This window comes from Procambarus clarkii, chromosome 22 (genome assembly GCF_040958095.1).
Source record: "Procambarus clarkii isolate CNS0578487 chromosome 22, FALCON_Pclarkii_2.0, whole genome shotgun sequence".
NCBI lineage: Eukaryota > Metazoa > Arthropoda > Malacostraca > Decapoda > Cambaridae > Procambarus > Procambarus clarkii.
Genome location: NC_091171.1, coordinates 44,831,026 through 44,851,547, shown reverse-complemented (window position 1 = coordinate 44,851,547; position 20,522 = coordinate 44,831,026). Strand labels below are relative to the sequence as shown.

At 39.0% G+C, this 20,522-nt stretch overlaps 1 protein-coding gene across 1 annotated transcript in view; it reads left to right on the top strand.

Annotated features, from left to right (window-relative positions):
• Positions 1-4,639: 4,639 nt before the first annotated feature.
• LOC123759742 (divergent protein kinase domain 1C) overlaps positions 4,640-20,522 on the top strand; it is a 28,403-nt gene continuing 12,520 nt past the window's right edge. Inside the window, exons 1-2 of the mRNA XM_069328923.1 lie at positions 4,640-4,690; positions 6,251-6,313. The gene's annotated coding sequence lies outside the window, so the exon portion shown is untranslated. The remainder of the gene's footprint in view (positions 4,691-6,250; positions 6,314-20,522) is intronic.

The following is a 20,522-nucleotide window of genomic DNA, read 5'->3' as shown; positions in this document are numbered from 1 at the left end:
CAGTGCCAGTGCTTCTTTTTTCTAGATAGTGACATTCTGTCTTCTGGTGGTGGCTTCATTTTTGTCTTCTTTCTTCAATCTTCGTCGTCTTCTTTCTTCTATCTTTTTCGTCGTCTTCCTTTTTTTATCTTCTTCGTCGTCTTCCTTCTTCTATTTTCTTCGTCGTCTTCTTTCTTCTATCTTTTTCGTCGTGGATTCGTCGCACTCAGCAATGATGGTAAGTGCAGGAACATATACATCCTTTAGACGCCATCTGGGTCTTGTTAGTAGTGAACTTCATAGCATTTGTAGATGCAGCTTGAAATTCTTCTGAATTCTGGAGATCCACAGATTATTACGTTGCAGATACAGATCATTTACCTCTGGTGGGTTGGGTATCGACATCCCGGTATCGGAAGGCGAGTAATCTTCTATATCCTCAGAGGCAGTAGTCATAATCAGAACACAGGTGGAGGTCTGCAGAAGCCTCTGATCTTGGCGCCGATGAAGCTGGTGTAGTCACAGGTACGACTGGAGTAGTAGGTGGTTGGTCTGGAGTCGGAGCCGATGATGCTGGTGTAGTTTCATGAACTTCTGGAGTAGCAGCTGGTGGTTGTTCTGGAGTGGCAGTGTACATGGGTGGTGTGGGAGCAAACGAGGGAGGTTGGTAAGCGCTGTAACAGGTTGCATAGGGTGGGCGTCAGCAGATCTGCAAGTGCAGTTGCAGAGATAGTGACGCTAGAAGTGGTAGCAGTGGCTGAAGCTGGTGGTGGCTGTGGCTGAAGCTGTAGTCGTGAGAAGTTCCTTTGAAACAGTAAATGTTGGGAGGGCATTTGCAACGCAGAGTTTATTGAGACTTCGAACGAATTCCTTGTAGTTTGTGCCTGTTATCATTTCGGCCAGGTGCGTAAGTGCGAAGACGGTACTATTAACAATGTTGGGAGCCGGCAGCTGGTGTAGTGAAGGCTGGCTTGATGATTGACCAGAAGCAGGTGGTGGTGGTGGTGGCTAAGTTGATGATGGTTGGGAGCTTGGGCTCCCAGGGCCCAAGAAAAAGGGAAAGAAAGTAGTCTGCTACTTTCGATAAGTAGTAGTAAAAAGTACTACTACTTTCGACAAGTAGTAGTAGAAAGTACTACTACTTTAGAAAGTAGTAGTAGAGAATGACATAGCTGTTCTAGAGAAGGTGCAACACAGGGTAACAAAAATCATACCAGAGCTTAATAGTCATCTCCCATAGAAGGAACGGTTGAAGGCCACTGGGCTAACAACACTGCAAACCAGGTATGACAGGGCGGATCTCACCGAAACCTTTAAAATACTGAACAATTTGAAGGATGTCGATCCGGACAATTTCTTCAGAAGGTCAAATGTAACCCGTGGAACTACTTACCCCCTGAACTGGAAAAGATCACCAGGGCAAATGGGGGGACCTTTGACAAGCCGCCGGCTTCCTGTCTTCATCGAGACCATTAATCCGTCTATCCCGAGACACGAGGTTATTTTCTTATATTTTAATACGAATTTGCTTTGTATACAAAAAATAAAAGAATATTTGTCCAGTTTATACAATTGAGTACTTAAAATATAACTAAGTCTCTCCAATACTAACTAACAAAGAAAATGTAAATATTGATAGCATCACAAGCGAGCATCTGGCGTGTCAAAACAACTCTTTGGCAAGACTTCTGCTGGCCTCAGACGACTGCCCGATATATGGAAACCTTCACCACCTTCTGACCACCGGACACCGTAACGCATTTTGACCATTGGGTCTCGATGCTGCTGTAGGCATTCATCATTAACTACCCAGACTGTGTTCGGCGCCTAGGATCACAGGGAAGTTAATAGATTTTTCTGTTTTCTTGTGAGAGACGGTGTCCTGCGCTGGTTTGGCAGAAAGGTGCTTGACTCTAGGAGGGCCGATTAGGATTCTGTCATTAGGCCATGACTTTGTTCGACTACCCAGAGTTACAGGAAACCTGACGCTTATCATCTGGAGTTAATGGGCGCCGACAGTCTTCCAACAGGTTGATTGTGTGAGGTCGGGGTCCGTCACTCGTCTCCCTAGGGAACGCCTGTGGTTGCATGCATCTGCAACACAGTGCATTTATCTGCTGGCAGATTAATCTTCCACAGACAACAACAATTAGGTGCAAGTTCTTGCATTTTCCTATCACAGGAAAACTGGTGCACTTCAGGCAGTAGTGCTACAGTATTGTGTTCCCTAAATCAACATCAATACCAACAACTGAACTGGGATATAAAGCTTTTACTCAGACCTCACATATAACAAAGAGATCCTTACCAACAAAAGTGATGGACCACATCATACTACAACTAATGCAGTCATCAGGAGAGAAACTCAGAGTGTCATCACCCATCAGATTGGGACCTTCTGGTTTGACCTCAACACTGGTGAATGTTTGGCTTCTGGGGGTCGCTGGAAGCATAACAAAATACCTGATGAGGTAACATTTTACAAGTCCCATAATTATGCAGAGAGGATGTATTTCTAGTGCTGGGTGAGTATTGTTCTGTAAATAGAAGTGAATGAATGAGAGTAGCTGCAGAGATATGAAAATCACATTTTTATTCTCTTGTTGCGTGGCAAAGCTTTTTGAGGACATGTTGATGAACAGGAGGAAGAGAAAGAAGTGCATCTTGTGGAGCATGGTGGTGTCAGTGTTTTTGATAATGATGTTGGTGGCAGCAGTGAGACATGCTCTATTTGCCTCCCGGATCATTTGCTCCACACACGACATCCTCCACAACCATATCACTCAACTGGTGAGCTGCCTCCAAACTTGTGCATGTTTATGTTCTTCATGTCTTGGAGCACTGTATCACTTTTAATGATAACTTTCCATGTTTAAATGCTGTACAGTAGTTTATAGTAAATGTATCGCATTTTCAATTTAGTATGCACCAACTTGTAGCACTTTGTGGCCTTCTTATCACTCATTTATTTTATTTAAGTTTTGCAAGTGCAGTCAGGTTACTTTATAGGGTATGGTCAGTAACTGGATAGGTGATATCACAGCTAGCATCACCCTAGGTTAGTAGCTAACATATTTCCTGTTCGTAGCAAGAATATATCAGTACAGTACAGTACAGGTATTCTGTACAGTGCATCCCAATCTAATCTACTCTATGCTAACATGATTACATGATTACTCTATGCTAACAATGATTACATGAGGATTATTGATAGCTTTCTAGTTTTTTCTCTCTAGAATACTGTACAGTACTGTTCCAAGTATTGTACTACACTGTAGTACTATATATTAGTACAGTATTCAGTTCTCATTTTGATCATTATGTTTTAAATATATTTATTTATTTATTTATTTATTTATTTATTTATTTATTTATTTATTTATTTATTTATTTATATACAAGAAGGTACATTGGGTTTGTGAGGATACATAGCATGGTATTTACAATCTTGTAAAGCCACTAGCCATATACACTTACTTCTATTATGTAACAAATGTATTGTAAGCTGACTAGAGAAATGCAATGAATAGGCAGGTGGCAGGCAACTTAGAAGTGCAATGTGTTGACCTAATATCAATTGTAATACATTCAGTACACTTATGTATTGTATAAAGTATATTGCACATCATTGGAAAAGGCAAGAACTAAACTTTATTACAGAGTGAAAGTAGAATCTAATTATCCCTTAACTAAAGTTTTGGATAGGAATTTATTAATAAAGGCTGATGGAGCACTTCAGTTTTGTATACAATACTGTTGATAAAACACTTATACATATCTTCTCTTCCACTTCATTCATTTACATTGTTTTAAAATACTATAGTGTTAATTTTTCCTTTTTCTACAGTATTAATATAGTCATAAATAATAATTAAGCTCATCGCTGCAAATCCTACAATAATATTAAAAATACTGAATATGCTTGTGTATGCATTCTAATTGGGTCACTACAGTACAGTATTTCATTTGATGACCAGACCACACACTAGAAAGTGAAGGGACGACGACGTTTCGGTCTGTCCTGGACCATTCTCAAGTCGATTGAGAGTGGTCCAGGACTGACCGAAACGTCGTCGTCCCTTCACTTTCTAGTGTGTGGTCTGGTCAACATATTTTATCCACGTTATTGTGACTCATCGTCTGCAGTATTTCACTATAAATTATTCATTGTTGAAAGCAATAGAGGTTGCTGTTTGGATACATAATAAAAAATTTACTTTTCTCTAGCTGCTTGTACAATTTAGGTTACATTGTTCTGTATCCAAATAGTGCAGCACCCAAAGGCCTGTAGAATTACATAAATAAAGCTCCACGAAGTATAATTTGTCAATATTTTATTGGTATTACTGTAATTCCAAAAGATTATCCTGCCTATTTGTACATGATCCTAGTCTTATGATGAACCTAAGGGAGCAACCAAATTATTCCTCTCACAAAGGTACTTTCATGTTGACTTGAAGCCTTATTTTTCCAGTGTGAAGAAGTTGAAAATGATGCCAAACTTCTGCATGGACACACATTATCAGACCAAGAATTGTGTAAGGAGCTGTGTGTTCCTGATGTGCCATCAAGAATAATGTGTCACACGTTCCACCTTAACAAACCAGCAGTGTTCACTTTGAATGGCAGCAGTAAAAAAGTAATTAAATCTGTTATAAAACTGGAGGAACGAGAAGAACCCATTGACGAGACACCCGCTGAACAAGATGAGGTAAGCTATCCCAGATTATGAGTTCAACTTAACTTTTGAAAGTCTTGAAGCATTCATCAACCTTTAAATTCATTATATTATTTAACTAAGTATAAATTGGAGCATTAAAATGATTATATCTTTTCATATGCAGTATAGTCTGGACTGGATTAGAACATGCTGAGGCACTAAGCTATGTTAAGTGTTGACAGTTAAGTTGATTTTCAGTATACTGTATAGGCCTTAGAGTCTTCCCCTCACACATTACTGTTGGTGGTAAAACTCCTATACCACAGCCAGAGTGTATGTGGGTAATGTGTGAAACTCTGACTAGGTTTCAATGGAAGTGCCAGGATCCCTAGAGGATTCAGTTGTATTCCATGTTACATTACTTTTGCATATTGGGATTCAGTGGTTTAAGGCATATGCTTAGGAGTACCAAGTGTGCAGGTTCAAATCCATCTCATGGTTCCTACTGATTTTGTCATTCATTAATCACATCAATGTGCTTTCTTTGTGAGTAAGACTAAAAATATTAATGGACTGAAAACAGCTCCTTATTTCTACCTTACTTTGTAGTGATTTTATTTTTAGAAGGGGACATTATTATACATCATTTCACAGCTACTTTGCATTCTCCCTGACTCTCACATGCGCATACACACAGTTCACTTATGGTTCCCCATTGTCAGGAACTGGAAGCCTGTTAAGCTTATTGCGGTCCCTGTATAGCCTAGAGCCCTTGACTAACTATTGACCTTTCCCAGGATGCAACCCACAACATTTACTTAACTCCCAGATATCCATTTACTTCTAGGAGAACAGTCACATCAGGTGCAAGGAAAGGTTCCTAAACGTCTCTTCTTGAGCTGTAATTAAACCCGAGATCATTCGGGTTTTAAAATACAGTAGAAGAAATGTTGGGACATGATCACTGCATATAAAATAATGACAGGGCTGAAGAAAGTTGACAAAGTTGTTTATTTATAACAGAATGAGAGGACAAGCTCAAGAATCACTGATATATAAAGAACAAAAAGAAATTCATCAGTAATAGAGTAGTTGAGGATGGAACAACCTTCAGGATATAGTTAATGTATACATGCCAAAAATACTGCTAGTTTTATATCTAAATAAAAAAAGAATTATTTAAGAAGACGAGCTGCCACAAACACAGCTCTTCTTGTAACTACAATTAGATAATTCCATACACTTCCACATGCATATCCACACACACACATTCATCACTTGTTTCTTCCATTGATGCATCATATATTTCCATTATACAGTATTGTAATATTTATGTTTGCAAACCTATCTCTCTTTTTTCCCATTACCCACCATGAATAGCCAGTGCCTGCTGTAGTTTAGTCCGCTTGTTTTTGAGCTACTAATAGCCTTAGCATCAAAAGTATCTTTGCTTAGCTTATTCCAATCATGTAATACTGTATTTTATGTTTCTTCAGCTATTTACTTAAATTGTCTCAATTTTTTAATTTATACCCAATGCAACTTTAGTTGTGTTGTGTGTTTCAGGATACATTATAAATATTTTCAACTAGGTAAATTTCTTCCTTCTAGGTGTATTGGAAACTAAAATCTGGCAATCAATACTTCCCAACTAAGGATGACTTGCTAAGCATGGTAAATATATATATTAGTAACTTTGTTGGAAATGATGTTGATAGAGATATCATCAGTAAACTTTTGAATCTGAGTAATTTATACCACTCGGAGACAGAAACACTTGCAAGCCATAGAAATTTTTGGTTCCTAATACAGGATCATGAATTTTTGACATCATATGTTTTTGAAAAGTTGCAACTGTTTCCTAGTGTTTTAGGAACCTGTGGGACTTATTATTCCATGCAGTACCTTCAACCATTAACAGATAATCCATTGCTTCCCTTTGAACTCACTTGGAGAAAAAGATTGTGGAAAGCTTTAGACATTATCAAGTATTTAGGACAACTGGAGACAGTTTGGAGAGAGCCTTTACATTTATGTGATGTGAAACATGATCACTTTGGTTGGAATAATGAAGGAAAAGTAATGTTTCTTGATCTAGATTCTGTTTTGCCTGAAACTTCCCTTTTAAGAACTATGGAGAACACTCCACAATGTGTTGATAATGATGACTGCTCGTACTTCGACTGTAAAGGTCGGTGTCATCATAGGATTTCCAAATGTGAATTGATGCGAACAAATACCAATTTGCAAGTTATCTGTGACAAGATTTTTCTTGGTAATACAGAAGGCTTGTTTTCTCTCTATGGTTTACTAGTTTCACATGAAGCTAATGAGGAGTTAAAAGAAGCACTCGAACTATGCAAAACTAACAAAGGTATGACCGTTGATGGAATGATGGATGTATTAACTAAGGCTTCAAATGCTCTCTTGTATTAAATTTCTTGTCACCTAGCACTTTCTCCTCATAATTTTTTTTATATAGCACAATCAAGGGAACTGGGTTCAGTCTGCGAGCAAGACAGAAATGATTGGGAATGTTTCCTTTCACTTTAAACACCTGTTCACTTAGTAGTAAATAGGTACCCAGGAGTTTAGCAGCTGTTGTGGGTTGCATACCGGTGAAGGTCAGGTGTTGGCCAAGAGGGGACCTCAATAATTCTTAAGTACTGTACAGGCTTCATGTCCCACAACTGAGAATTATATGAAAACTGCAATGATAAAATTTCAGAACTGTACTATATATTTGAGTACAGTATTTGACAATGTGGCTCATTTTGTATTTTTGTTTTCTGATTTACTTGCATGAAGCAAATTATGGGCTTCAGGATATTTTCTATATATTATAGTATATCAGCATTATTAATGGTATTTTAGAGGTTACTAGCATCAGTATCTTGATTTGCAAGAATAAACCATATATAAAAATGGCAAGAGAAATAGATATGTAATGGGCACTTTTGACTGTCTGACCCATCTTTTTTGGGAGAAAATTCATATTAAGAGTACAGTAATTGTTATGAGTCGGTGAACAGCATATGTGTAATGATGTCATCAAATGTATGTGTATGTGGTTTGTGTTTACACTGAGGCTGCTGGCAGTCTTGGCATTTTTTAGTAATATGATAATTTTCATCCAAATAAACAAAACCAAAGATCAATGTTATGCAACATTCTCAAAATCATTTATAGCAGAATCTTATATTATAAATTTACTTAGGCTGAGTACTGTGCTTACATCTTGCTAATTGCTACAAGTGGGGGGCCATTTAATAGACAATAAACAATGTACCGGGAGTACCACCTAGCGGAAGGTACTGGCCTGGCCTCCAGGAAATTAGTTCCCCAAATTTTGTATAAAAAATGGCTGCTCTCCTTCACCATCACCTCTACCCTTCAACACTTTCCTAATTCTTCACCACACTCTCTACCCATCACCACCTTCCCTGTCTTTCAACTCATGTAACCACCACTTTACCTCTCCTTCACCATCCTCCCAACCCTTCACCATCCTCCCATCCCTTTGCCATCCTCCCAACCCTTCACCATCCTCCCATCCCTTCATCCTCCCAGTCCTTCACCATCCTCCCATCCCTTCATCCTCCCAGCCCTTCACCAGTCTCCCAACCCTTCACCATCCTCCCAACCCTTTACCATCCTCCCAGCCCTTCACCATCCTCCATATCTATCACCAACTCCCCTATCTTTCATCACATTATCTACTCTTCACAACTTTCCCTACATCACTGTAATCTTAGAGAGAATGGAGGGGAGGGAGGGAATTATCAGGGGAAAGCACCAAGCCATTACAACTATATAGCACTGGGAAGGGATCAGGATAAGAATTTAGGATGGTACGGGGGAAAGGAATGGTGCCCAACCACTTGGATGGTCGGGGATTGAATGCCGACTTGCATGAAGCGAGATTATCACTCTACTGTCCAGCCCAAGTGGTTGGGCTAGTGAGAATGGAGTCTTTTATTTAGTGAGATTGGAAATTAGTATGATTTGCCATTTTGTGCAAAGAGTTGGGACTTGACCCTGAGCTGCCTATGGCCATTCCCAGACAAAGACCAGTCACCTTGCAACGTTTTGTTAGAATAAGCACAAGCATCTGGCCCCCAACTTCGAACAGACATTCTCTTATCTAGATAGATACTGATGTGCACTGATGGTTATCTTGTGCTTAATGAAGGTGTTCAATGATTTTCCTATGTAGTGAATATGTACAATGCTGGTGATTATCGTATATACAATGAAGATATACAATGATGATGATTATCCTGTGTGTGTGTGTGTGTGTGTGTGTGTGTGTGTAGTGAAGATGTACAATGAATGAAATCTTGTTTGTAGTAAAGATGTTTTCTAGTTATTTTTAACATATTACCATGTGATGGCATGTTTTGCATTGAATTCTAATGCACCAGGAAAATTAAAAGGCACTTAATAAGTAGCAAAGCCATATCCTATAGCATCTATCAGTAAAATTTAAAATTGTTTAGGTCATAAGCTTTTGATTTAGAGACACTGAGGCTTTGAGAAATGCAGGGTGGGAACATAAATTTAAAATTACATTACTAAACATCTCAGTGGATGGTTTTGTGCTGTTTGTAGTTTTGATATACTGTACAGTATATAAACCAGTCATACTTGATTTTTATCACTAATATGTAATTGTGGCTTGTGTATATGTATTCAATTTTTTTTATTCAAATACTGAATTTACATGCTTTTTCCTGGCATGTAAATATATACAGTGAAAACCAGCTCGATAGAATGATTTGTTCCAGATCTCATCTGTTGCATTTTATCTTTCACAGTACAATGAAACCTCAGTTTTCGAATGCCCGTTTTCCAATTTTTCTGTTCTTGAGCTCAATTTATTCAAAAAATTCAACTCTGTACTCGAGGTTTGCCTCGGTGCTCGAGTTAGTTGAATCGGCCCATACACATATGGGCCGATATACTTGTACATACTGTAGTACAAAATATAAGTGGTAGTATGTATAAAATGTATTTTTAAGTTAACATTTTTAGGGGTGTGGAATGGATTCATTCAATTTACATTATTTCTTATGGGAAAATTCGTTTCAGTTTCGAATTTTTGGTTTTCGAGGTTTCTCTGGGAACGGATTAAATTAAAAAGAAACAATTCATGCCCGAAATGCTTTGCGTAATAGTGGCTTTAGGCATTGTATGTACTAGCCCTATCTATAAATCCATCACTCTTTGTAAAATCTCTTGTATGTATGTACCTTACCTAAATAAACATTTGATTTGATTGATTTTATTTTTGAAAAAACGGAGGTACCAATGTACAGTACAGTATATTATTTAGTACAAACAAGAAATTATTTTCTTTTGTGAATTGTAGATATTTTGATACCAAAATAATGTGGAAAAGTGTAATTTTAATATATAAATGATGTTTTGATGAATTTCTTACTCTATTCTAGTCCAGCATATGCATAGTTTGATTCACCTGAATCCTTCCATTCTTCTTTTGTTGTTGCAAACAATTGATGTGTTATACAATAGTATTTATGCTGGTCGGCCCTAGTCATAACCTTTAATACTATTAAGAATTAAAAAAAAATTCATTCTACATACAGCATCTGTCTGTTTGTCTGTGCATTACAAGTGCTGTGTTCCCTGTAGGAACTCTATTTTTGTAGAGGTGGCCGTATGGGGAATCTTCCTCGGGTATTTCACATAGTTTGTTGTTTGGTAATAAAACTGTAACAAGTTTGTCATACTATCTTTTCACATATGACTACACCAGTAGCTATATACACCAGTAGCCATATGTGGTGTAAAATTATTTTGGCAATACAGTACAGTACCTCTATTTGTAATACAACACTGTATTTTGGTTAAAACAAATTTGTTAACTGTTTTTTGTACCGTATTATCAATCGCTCATCAATAAAAAATAGCAAGCTACTGGATGAACAGTTGAGTTGATGAAAGATTTGATAATACTGTACAAGTATTTAATATAAGTATGTAATACAAGTGCAGTATTTAATACAAGTATTTAATGCAAGTATTTAATGCAGATATTTAAGCTCATTAAAGGGCATGACAATCTTGACTTTGAAAAATTCTTGAATTTTTTATTTTCTATCACCACTTGAAACAATGGCATTAAAATTAAAGGTAAATAGTTTCACTCAAACAATATCAAATTTTCTTTTCTTTAATTAAATATTTAACATATAGAATAGCTAAACAAATAATTCAGTTTAATTCCAGGAATACATTTCAAAATAGAATTGACAAGTACATCTCCTCTAATCCACACATTGTGCCACCATAAGCTTTTCATAAATAGCCTTGTTTGAATTTATTTATAAAAATTATACATTTTACCAACACTTCATGCTGCATGTTATGCATAATAGTTTTTGACATCCATGTTTGTCATTAAATTTTCATTATTTTCTGATAACACAATATTAACTTGTATCACTAAAAACTGTATGACTCGTCGAGGATTCGAACCTGAACAGCCCATGGGTCATGCCGTCTGTGTCTGAATCCTCCAGAGGTCATGGAGTTTATAGTGATTTACAGCTTTGGGACCATTTATAGCTTGAGGACCATTCTAGTTTTGTCTCATTAACTTGTATATATGTTATATCAGTGCTCTCGCTTATACTACTTATATAGAATCCTAAACTATTGTTTCACTACCATACAGGGGGGGAAGGGGAACAAAAATCCCCTAAAGTCCCCTACTCTGCACTGAATACTCTATATTTACCAATCCTCTAGGAACAAATATTTTTTAGAGCTATCGTATACCACTCAGTTTCTTCCTTTTGCAAGATCCTGCGTGTTTCCTGAGCAGCATCATGCAGCCAAGGCAGATCAGCATTCCACACTGGCATTACAGGAGCTACCACTACCTTGGTACTGTACCAAGTAGCACTCTCATTAAATGCTAGTTGACCCACCTCGTTGCTACCTAAGATTGCCACTAATTGGCAGCACCAATACATAAACAGAATTTCCTGTCTCCAGCCCACCTATTTGACTTGTTATTCTATTTGACTTGTTTCACATGCTTTATCAGCTTTCAAAGAACAACACCTCAGTTAAGTGATTTGTGTTTGTGTTTATCCCTAGAAACTTTCATTTTGCGGTGCAGTTGGCTAATGCTTTTAGAGAACCTTGTACTTATTTGTCATCTGGGTCTCTGAGTTGAATAACCATTCCATGGTGCTTTGTGCTAAAGCTTGGCTTTCCCAATAGATGTTTAGGTTGGCCAGTCTTAGTCAAATACGAATACCTGTGGATGATTCTGAGGATCAATATCCCCACAGCCTGGTTTCTAACCAGGTCTCCTGGTTGGTGGTCTGGTCAACCACGCAGTTCAACGTAGTTGCTCATAGCCTGACGTATGAGTCACAGCCTGGTCGATCAGGTATCCTTTGAAGGTGTTTATCAAGTTCTCTTTTGAACACTCCGAAAGGTCAGCCAGTTATGCCCCATATGTGTAGAGGGAGAATGTTGAAAAGACTTGGTTTTATTTCCTTGTAAAAACTTGAAGTAGTATGCCACCAGGCATTATTTTCCACACTCTCCTGGTGTGACATAAAGCTCAATATGTTGTTTAAAACTTTGCCTGGCTCAGCAGGCCACCTTCATCGCACCTCAAAGTAGGCTGGGCATTGCCCCATGAGTGCACAACTAAATGTTAAACTCTTTCACTAACAATGTTTATACATACTAATAAGAATGAACAAAAATTAATTGTTGATGGAATTGTTGTCATGCCCCGAACTGCGTGTATTGTTTTAATGACTGTGTGAACGTCATCACAACGCCAAGGTGTTGGATTACACCATGTATTTGGGTCCTGGGAACAAGGCATTGCCCTGTGCTGCTATTATCCAGATTACCATCTGTATTATCTGTGATGAATCTGGGTGCCTGGATAAGGGGCTTCCTGATAGATGAAGAGCAATTTATAATACTGCACTTCCATTTGGCACCACTCTGCAACATAGGCAAATCAAGCTGCTTTTTTTGTGTTTATTCATTGTCTTTAATCTTCTGGTCTGATTCTTTCTTAATGCAGCAGCTGAGTGGTATAAAGTTCTATTATTTATTATGAAGTAACAAAATGCATACAATTGCATATATTCTGCTTATATATTCCAACTATTTAGAGTATTTAGTACTAGTTAAACCAAAGTTTTTAGATATTTTGTATGGACCATCTGTATATAGGTGTAGAAATGATGTATTGTAAGTTATTTGCACTCACTTGTCAGACAAAATTGTAATAAAGTGATAGTATATGCTAGTTGCCAGGATATTAATGCTGATCCTAATGATACAATATATATAAGATGCTCTTGGATTTTGTAATATTTTCTTGTTACTGTTACAGGTATATTTATCTTTTTTTTAGTTTATATAGATTTCCTTGATTCAGATACAGTATGACAAAAATCTGCAAAGATGTAAATTAATTATTAAATATGATGTATTTTATTGTCAAAAAGTGTTAGTTTTACCTCTTAATCACATATGGTTGAGAAAAGATAGTACAGTATTTGAGGAGATGCATGGAAATCAGTCAATATTTTATTCTCTGGAAGCCTGTCAACTCATTCTTTGCAGGAAAAGAAGGCAGCTACAAACAAACTGGCTACCAGGGCCAAAAGGAATTGACCCTCTGCCTCCAGAGAAGAATCTGAAACTTACCAACTGTACAGGGAACAAAAAGACAGCCTTGAGAAAGATATCACAAGCTGAAGGGGAAACCATACACTGAGGCAGAGAGAGAAACACCAAAACCCAGATAAGAGAGCACAATGGCTCATGAAGAGTATAAGCTGGCCTGAAGTGAAAAAACACACGAGACAACTTGTGAAATCAGCACCATGAAGGTGTTGATGCCAATTCAAGCAACAAGGAGGAGAGGCAATGACGACCCAGCTAGACTCGACCTGATATTCACCTTGAATGAGTCTGACATAAGGGAAGTTAAATTTGAAGCCCCCATGAGAATGAGCGACCACAGCATACTGACATTTGAGTATCTGGTGGAGGTAGGGATAACCTATCCAAGAAAGTAATCGGAGAGGAAAAGGCTGATTTACCGAAGAGGAAAATATGACGAGATAAGGAACTTCCAAATGGGAATACCTTGGGAAACAGAACTCAGAGAAAAGACTGTACAAGATATGATGAACTACATAACCCAGAAGTGCCAGGAAGCTGCAGACAGGTTTATCCCGGCCCAAAAGGAGAAAAATTAAAAACTGAAGAATCCATGATTCAATCAGGAATGTAGGGTAGCAAAGCAATTTAATTCAAGAACATGGGGAAGCTACAGAAATAACAACACCAGAGAGCAGGGAGAGATACCAGCGGGAAAGGAATGTGTATCTCAGAGTGAGGAGAGAAACAGACAGACAGTACGAAAATGACATCGCAAGTAAAGCCAAGACCCCACCAAAACTGCTCCACAGCCACATCAGGAGGAAAACTGCAATGAAGGAATAAGTGATGAAACTGAGAAAAAATGGGAACAGATGCACAGAGAATGACAAGGAGGTGTGTAAAGTACTCAACAAGAGATTCCAGGAGGTCCTCATAATAGTGTAAGGAAAAGCCCCTGCACTAAGAGATGAGTAGTAAATCAAACAACCTTGGGGGAATTTGAGCTTATCGGTGATAAGGTCAAAAAGAATCTATTGGAGCTAAATGCAATGAAAGTTGTTAGGCCCTGGCAGAATCTCACCATCTCAGTGTAATGCATTAGGCAGTGATGTTGTGGAGGCAGACTCCATACACGTTTCAAATGTAGATTTGATAGAGCCCAGTAGGATCAAGAATCTGTACATCAATTGATTGACAGTTGAGAGGGAGGACCAGAGAGCCAAAGCTCAATCCCCACAAGCACAACTAGGTGAGTACAGTGGCTCCACCAATGCCAAACAATAAGTGGCAACAGTATTAAGCATTACACACAGAAATCACAATATCATGATGCATCAAATGACCAAATCCACAGGGGCCATGATGAGGGTTCGAACCTACGTCTGAGAGGCTCCCAGACACTGCCTTAATCGACTGAGCTATGACATGGTAAAAGAATTGCAAATGGGAGATCAACTTGATCTATCATGGATCCTGCAGTCTCTCTGAGAGAGAAACCAGGGTTTTACACAATTCCCCCCATGCACCCGAGCTATGTCAATAGGCTATTCTACCTCTTCGCCCTTCATTACACACAGAAATCACGATAGCGTGATGCATCAAATGAACACATCTACCTGTGGCTGATCCAAAATCTGACAGCGACGAAGCTGTAGACGGAGCAAGGCTATTCTGCTATCAGAATGATAACTAACTCAGCTTTCAGACAACACTCAGCTCCCTTGTTTAAATCCCTAAACTTGCTAAATATTAACTCCCTCCACACATTCTCTTGTGTCAACTACATTTTCAAAACCCTGTTCTTAAATGCAAACCATGCTCTGAAACTCTCCCTGGACAGATGTAATAGGACCCATTATCACCACACCAGAAATAAATATCTCTTTGATATCCCCAGGGTCAAACTTAATCTGTGTAAACACTCTATGCAAATTAAGGGACCTAGTTTATGGAACTCACTCCCTAGTGAATTGAAAAACTGTAAAACTTTTGCCTTATTTAAAAGCAAAACCAAAAAGTACCTAACTTCATCTTCTTAGTTTCCTACACTGAGCTTTAAATTTGCTCTGTACCTAGTGTTACCCAATCTCCTAATTTTTATGTAATTTCAAATAACCTTATCATTGTGTTCATTGCTGTCTTCTTTTATGTGCTAGCCATATGCTGTATTGTGACTACCAATTTTTGTCAACTACCATTCAAGCTGTCATTGCAACCAATCTTATATTGTTTCTGCTGTATTATGCCTACCAATTTTTTTGTCAACTACCATTCAAGCTGTCATTGCAATCAATCTTAGCTACCTATGTGCTTTAATATACTGTACCTACAATTTTCTCTCATCTTTTTTTTCATTTCATGTAATCTGTTATCATTTTTTGTCTATAATTTTGCAAGTATTTACCTCCTTAAAATTTTCTTAGATTAAGGACCTGCCCGAAACGCTGCGCGTGCTAGTGGCTTTACAAGACTGTAATTACCATATTTGTATCCTCACATTCCTTATGTACATTCTTGTATATGCATAAATAAATAAATAAAATAAATAAATAAATAAATAAATAAAGGCCACTGGAGGAAGGGACAGAAAAACCGACCTAGAGTCTCAAACGAGGCCAAGTCAAGTCCGAACCTGGGACAGAACAAATTGGGACTTTTCCAGTTCGTCAGGAACCCAAACTTGGCGAGCTGACACACGGACTGAGTGGGGGCCCCATTCCAGCCAGTCGTCATGGTAGGCCAACACATGAACCACTAAGAGATATAGCCATGCCACCAAGACTTGCACTAACCTGATAAACACATGGGGAGGGGCCAGATTCAAGGCTTCAAGGGGCCAGTCACCCTACAACAAAACCTAGCCAGTCCTTGAACCTGGAATGAATTGAGACATGTCAATAAGCATCCTGGAGATTCACGGAAACTCTCCAGACTCCAGCCTTTAGTAGCTGGCGAACTTTAACCAAAGTGGTCAAGCAGAAAGTCGGACAGGGGATGAAGCTGTTTAACCCCCTAAAGATTGAGGACGTACTGGAGGGCCATAAGACTTGACCCTAAGAATGGGGGAGGAACTGACCAACTCCTCCACAGGTTAAGAGAGACGACCCGAAAAACGTTGGATCAGGAGCTAGCAATATGGGCCAGATTTCCCCCACCCTCCCCACCATGGCGGTGTCAAAGGGGCGAACCGTGAAAGGGCCGGTGTGAACCACAAGCAGAACCAACATTCTGCTAAACGCAGTTGCAACATTGAGCAGAGGAGGAACTCGCATCAAGAAGCGCAATGGTCCAAGAATTGGATCCAGCCAAGCACCTACCTTGACTAACAGCAGACGAAGTCCCGGCTACCCTACCTAACTGCCTTCAAATAAGGACAGAGCCCTGAGAAATAAATGATCAATGGGGACAGCCAGAGAAAGCCACCATGGACAAAACCAGTCCAACATCATCCTCAGGAAAGAGTTGAAAAGGAAAAGGTGGACAAAAGAGAGACCAAACTGAATATAAAGAACAAGTCAACACAGCCTGTTTACTGGCGAAATGGGTTGAATAAAATGCCGCCTCCGCCTCCTGAAAGAAAGGGGTGTGGCTCTTGAGCAAGGCCACCAAGGCAGGTACCGCAAACTACAATGCCTCTAAACCCAACGAAGGCACGTCCTCAGAAGGTCCCTTGCCCAAGGACCAAAACATGCATGCCAAGTGTGAACGTGCCCTGTGTTCCTTTCTAATAAGGACCCGAGCAGCGTAGGCAGCTGTACGTGGAGCTGCCATTTGCCGACATCCTTTGTGAGCAGTAGGCAGTTCTTAAACTGCCTACAGGGGTATAAAAAGCGTTGTCATGGAACTCCTGAATTGTTTACGGGCTATTCTATTCATGCCCGTGCCACCTCATGGGTGGCTTAACCTTTATCAATCAATCAACTCCTGAAAGATGGAATTCACTTCACATCAACTAACCCCTGCCAAATTCCCAAGGAAAAAGAGGGATATCAGCCAACCAGGATGAATCCAAGACCTTACAATGCAACCAAAAGAGGTGGGGCCTATCAAACAAAAGAGGTCTGAGATCAACAAGAGATACTGGAACAAATCTGTATGAACCACCGAGGGTACAACATGGAAATAAGATGACTGAGGCACTGAATGAGACCCGGAACTGAACCAGAGGAGGTAGCAGCCATTCAAACTCATACATAGAAAAGGGATATGAAAAATTATCTCTCCGAAGTAAAAGACCCAACGCAGAGAGAACCAAATTCCACAAAGGGTTGAAGGCCCTCCTTGGGCTTCCCCTCAGTCCCGGAAATCTGCCATGAGGGATCCGGCAAAAATCCAAAGTCCTCGCCCAACACCTGCGATAGAAAGGCGTCCTTCCAGGCATCCTGCCATGGACAAGGCACGAAGCGAGTGACATTTGTGAAGGCAAATGTTACGAAACCCCAGCCAGGATCAGAAGGCTCAAGAGGGCAGGACCACCCTGCAGAAGGCTGAGCGGTGGTCCTAAGCAGCCCGACTCCAAAACCCTCAGATGCTTTGGAGCATCTGAGGGTTTTGCGCCCTGCTTCTAGTCTTCACCCCCTGGTGAAGACTAGAAGCAGGGCGAACCATACCTGCAGGAAAGAAAGAGGAGACATGGACTTAGTCCTGGTAGAGGTCGCCAACACCTCTAAATCCGATATGCCCTCGGGCAAATTCAGGTTGGTGCAAACTAGCATCAATATTTACTACAATATTTATAAATACGGTTTGGGAATAACAACTCTCCCATGATCGGTGTAAAATGGGAGCTATATTGCTATACTGTGGTGGGAAGTACTTATAGCTATGCGTGTTAGTGGCCTTGCAAGAATGTAAAAATACCAAGCTTATGTAATCTTTCATACCTATTATACCTTATTGTAAATAAATATTATTGTTATTATTATAGCCACACTAAAGTGGTGTTGGAACATCCTTCATAAGCCTGCCCGTTCTGAACGTTCCCAACCTCACTAAATGGTCCGAACCTAACCTACCCGAGGACCCGCCAACAGAAAACCGGACATTAGCATCTAATTTCGCGAGCCGCTACCATTTTAGTACATCAGTTTTTGGCCTTAGCGAAATTATACGTCAAAATGCGATACACTATTCAGGAGAACGGGTCGTATAAACGGCATGCAGGTATATCAGTTCAGACCACACTTGCCGATTTATAAACAAAGAAAATTAAATATTTAAAAAGACATATTAATATACGAGAAGTGGTCGGCTTGATATATGATGGGAGTGCGTCACAGACACATTAAGGTGTGCCAATACAGTTGGTGCGGATGTACTTGTAACCAAACACGAGTTGGTGCAACTGTACTCGAGAAAGGACGCCATATACAGCCCTGTGGGACGGGGGACGAAGTCACCTGCTGCTCTCTAGCAGACAGGAAAAGTTAATGCAGTTGGTTCACAACCCAGAGGTCCCGAGTTCACTATTTGTTATCTCCTTTTCCTGACGACTCTGTTCACCTAGCAGTAAATCTGTATATACTGTTGAAAACTGTGACCTGGGTAAAGTTAGTAGTTGGCTTGGGGGTACCTCAATAAGCTTAATGGTTCCTATTGCCAATAAAAGGAGAGGAGGTGGGAAGGCTTGCTAGCTCATGAGGCTACCACGAAACACCAGAACTGCAGCACCACAACCATACTTATTTACCTGAGGACCACTATAACTCTATAGTGGTCTCGATGAGGACAAGAAGCCTGCGGCTTCTTGTCCTTCTTACAGTTGTGTGTGTAAACTAAAGTCTTTGAAAATGTAATAAGTTATTACGAAACGCGTTCAAGTGTCGCATCAGACTAGAAATTAAAATGAATTTTGGAGAATTGATTTTTCAATTACCATCAACAGTAAAAAGAAACATAAGAAATATTTAGAAAATTCGTGTTAGAATTATTAATCTTACTTTTTAGGTCATATTTAACAACATATTATATATATATACATATATATATTTATATATGTATATATATATATATATATATATATATATATATATATATATATATATATATATATATATATATATATATATATTAGTATATTTTGGTAGCAGTCTTTCCTGTAGACATATATTATTAAATATGACCGAAAAAGTAAGATTAATAATTCTAACACGAATTTTCTCAATCTTTCGTACATTTCTTTTCACTGTTGGAGGTAAATCAAAAATCAATTCTCCAAAATTCATTTTTATTTCTAGTCTGACGCGACACGAGCGCGTTTCGTAAAACTTATTACATTTTCAAAGACTTTAGTTTACAAATACACAACTGAATAGAACTTACGCATCTCCGATTTTATATCTACATTTGAGTGAGGTGGAAGGGGTGATGTGGCGTTAATCAACACAAGACAGAATAAGATGTGGTATTAATAGGGTATTAATTTCATCAACACAAGACAGAACAAGAGGTGACATTAATAGGGTATTAATTTCATCAACACAAGACAGAACACGAAACAATGGGTATTTGAATAGAAGTGTTTGTAGAAAGCCTATTGGTCCATATTTCTTGATGCTTCTATATTGGAGCGGAGTCTTGAGGTGGGTAGAATATAGTTGTGCAATAATTGGCTGTTGATTGCTGGTGTTGACTTCTTGATGTGTAGTGCCTCGCAAACGTCAAGCCGCCTGCTATGGCTGTATCTATCGATGATTTCTGTGTTGTTTACTAGGATTTCTCTGGCGATGGTTTGGTTGTGGGAAGAGATTATATGTTCCTTAATGGAGCCCTGTTGCTTATGCATCGTTAAACGCCTAGAAAGAGATGTTGTTGTCTTGCCTATATACTGGGTTTTTTGAAGCTTACAGTCCCCAAGAGGGCATTTGAAGGCATAGACGACGTTAGTCTCTTTTAAAGCGTTCTGTTTTATGTCTGGAGAGTTTCTCATGAGTAGGCTGGCCGTTTTTCTGGTTTTAACTCTTTGACCCGGCCAGGATTCGAACCCATGCCGTCTAGGATCACCCCTAAACGTACACAGTACCGTGACCACCGCACCAATGATCGTCTAATGACCCACCAATGACCCACTCGAACGTGGGTTCGAATCCTGGCCGGGTCAAAGAGTTCTTAGTGATATATGGCTTGCGCGTTCATGCAGCTTTCTCTCATATATTTATATATATATATATATATATATATATATATATATATATATATATATATATAT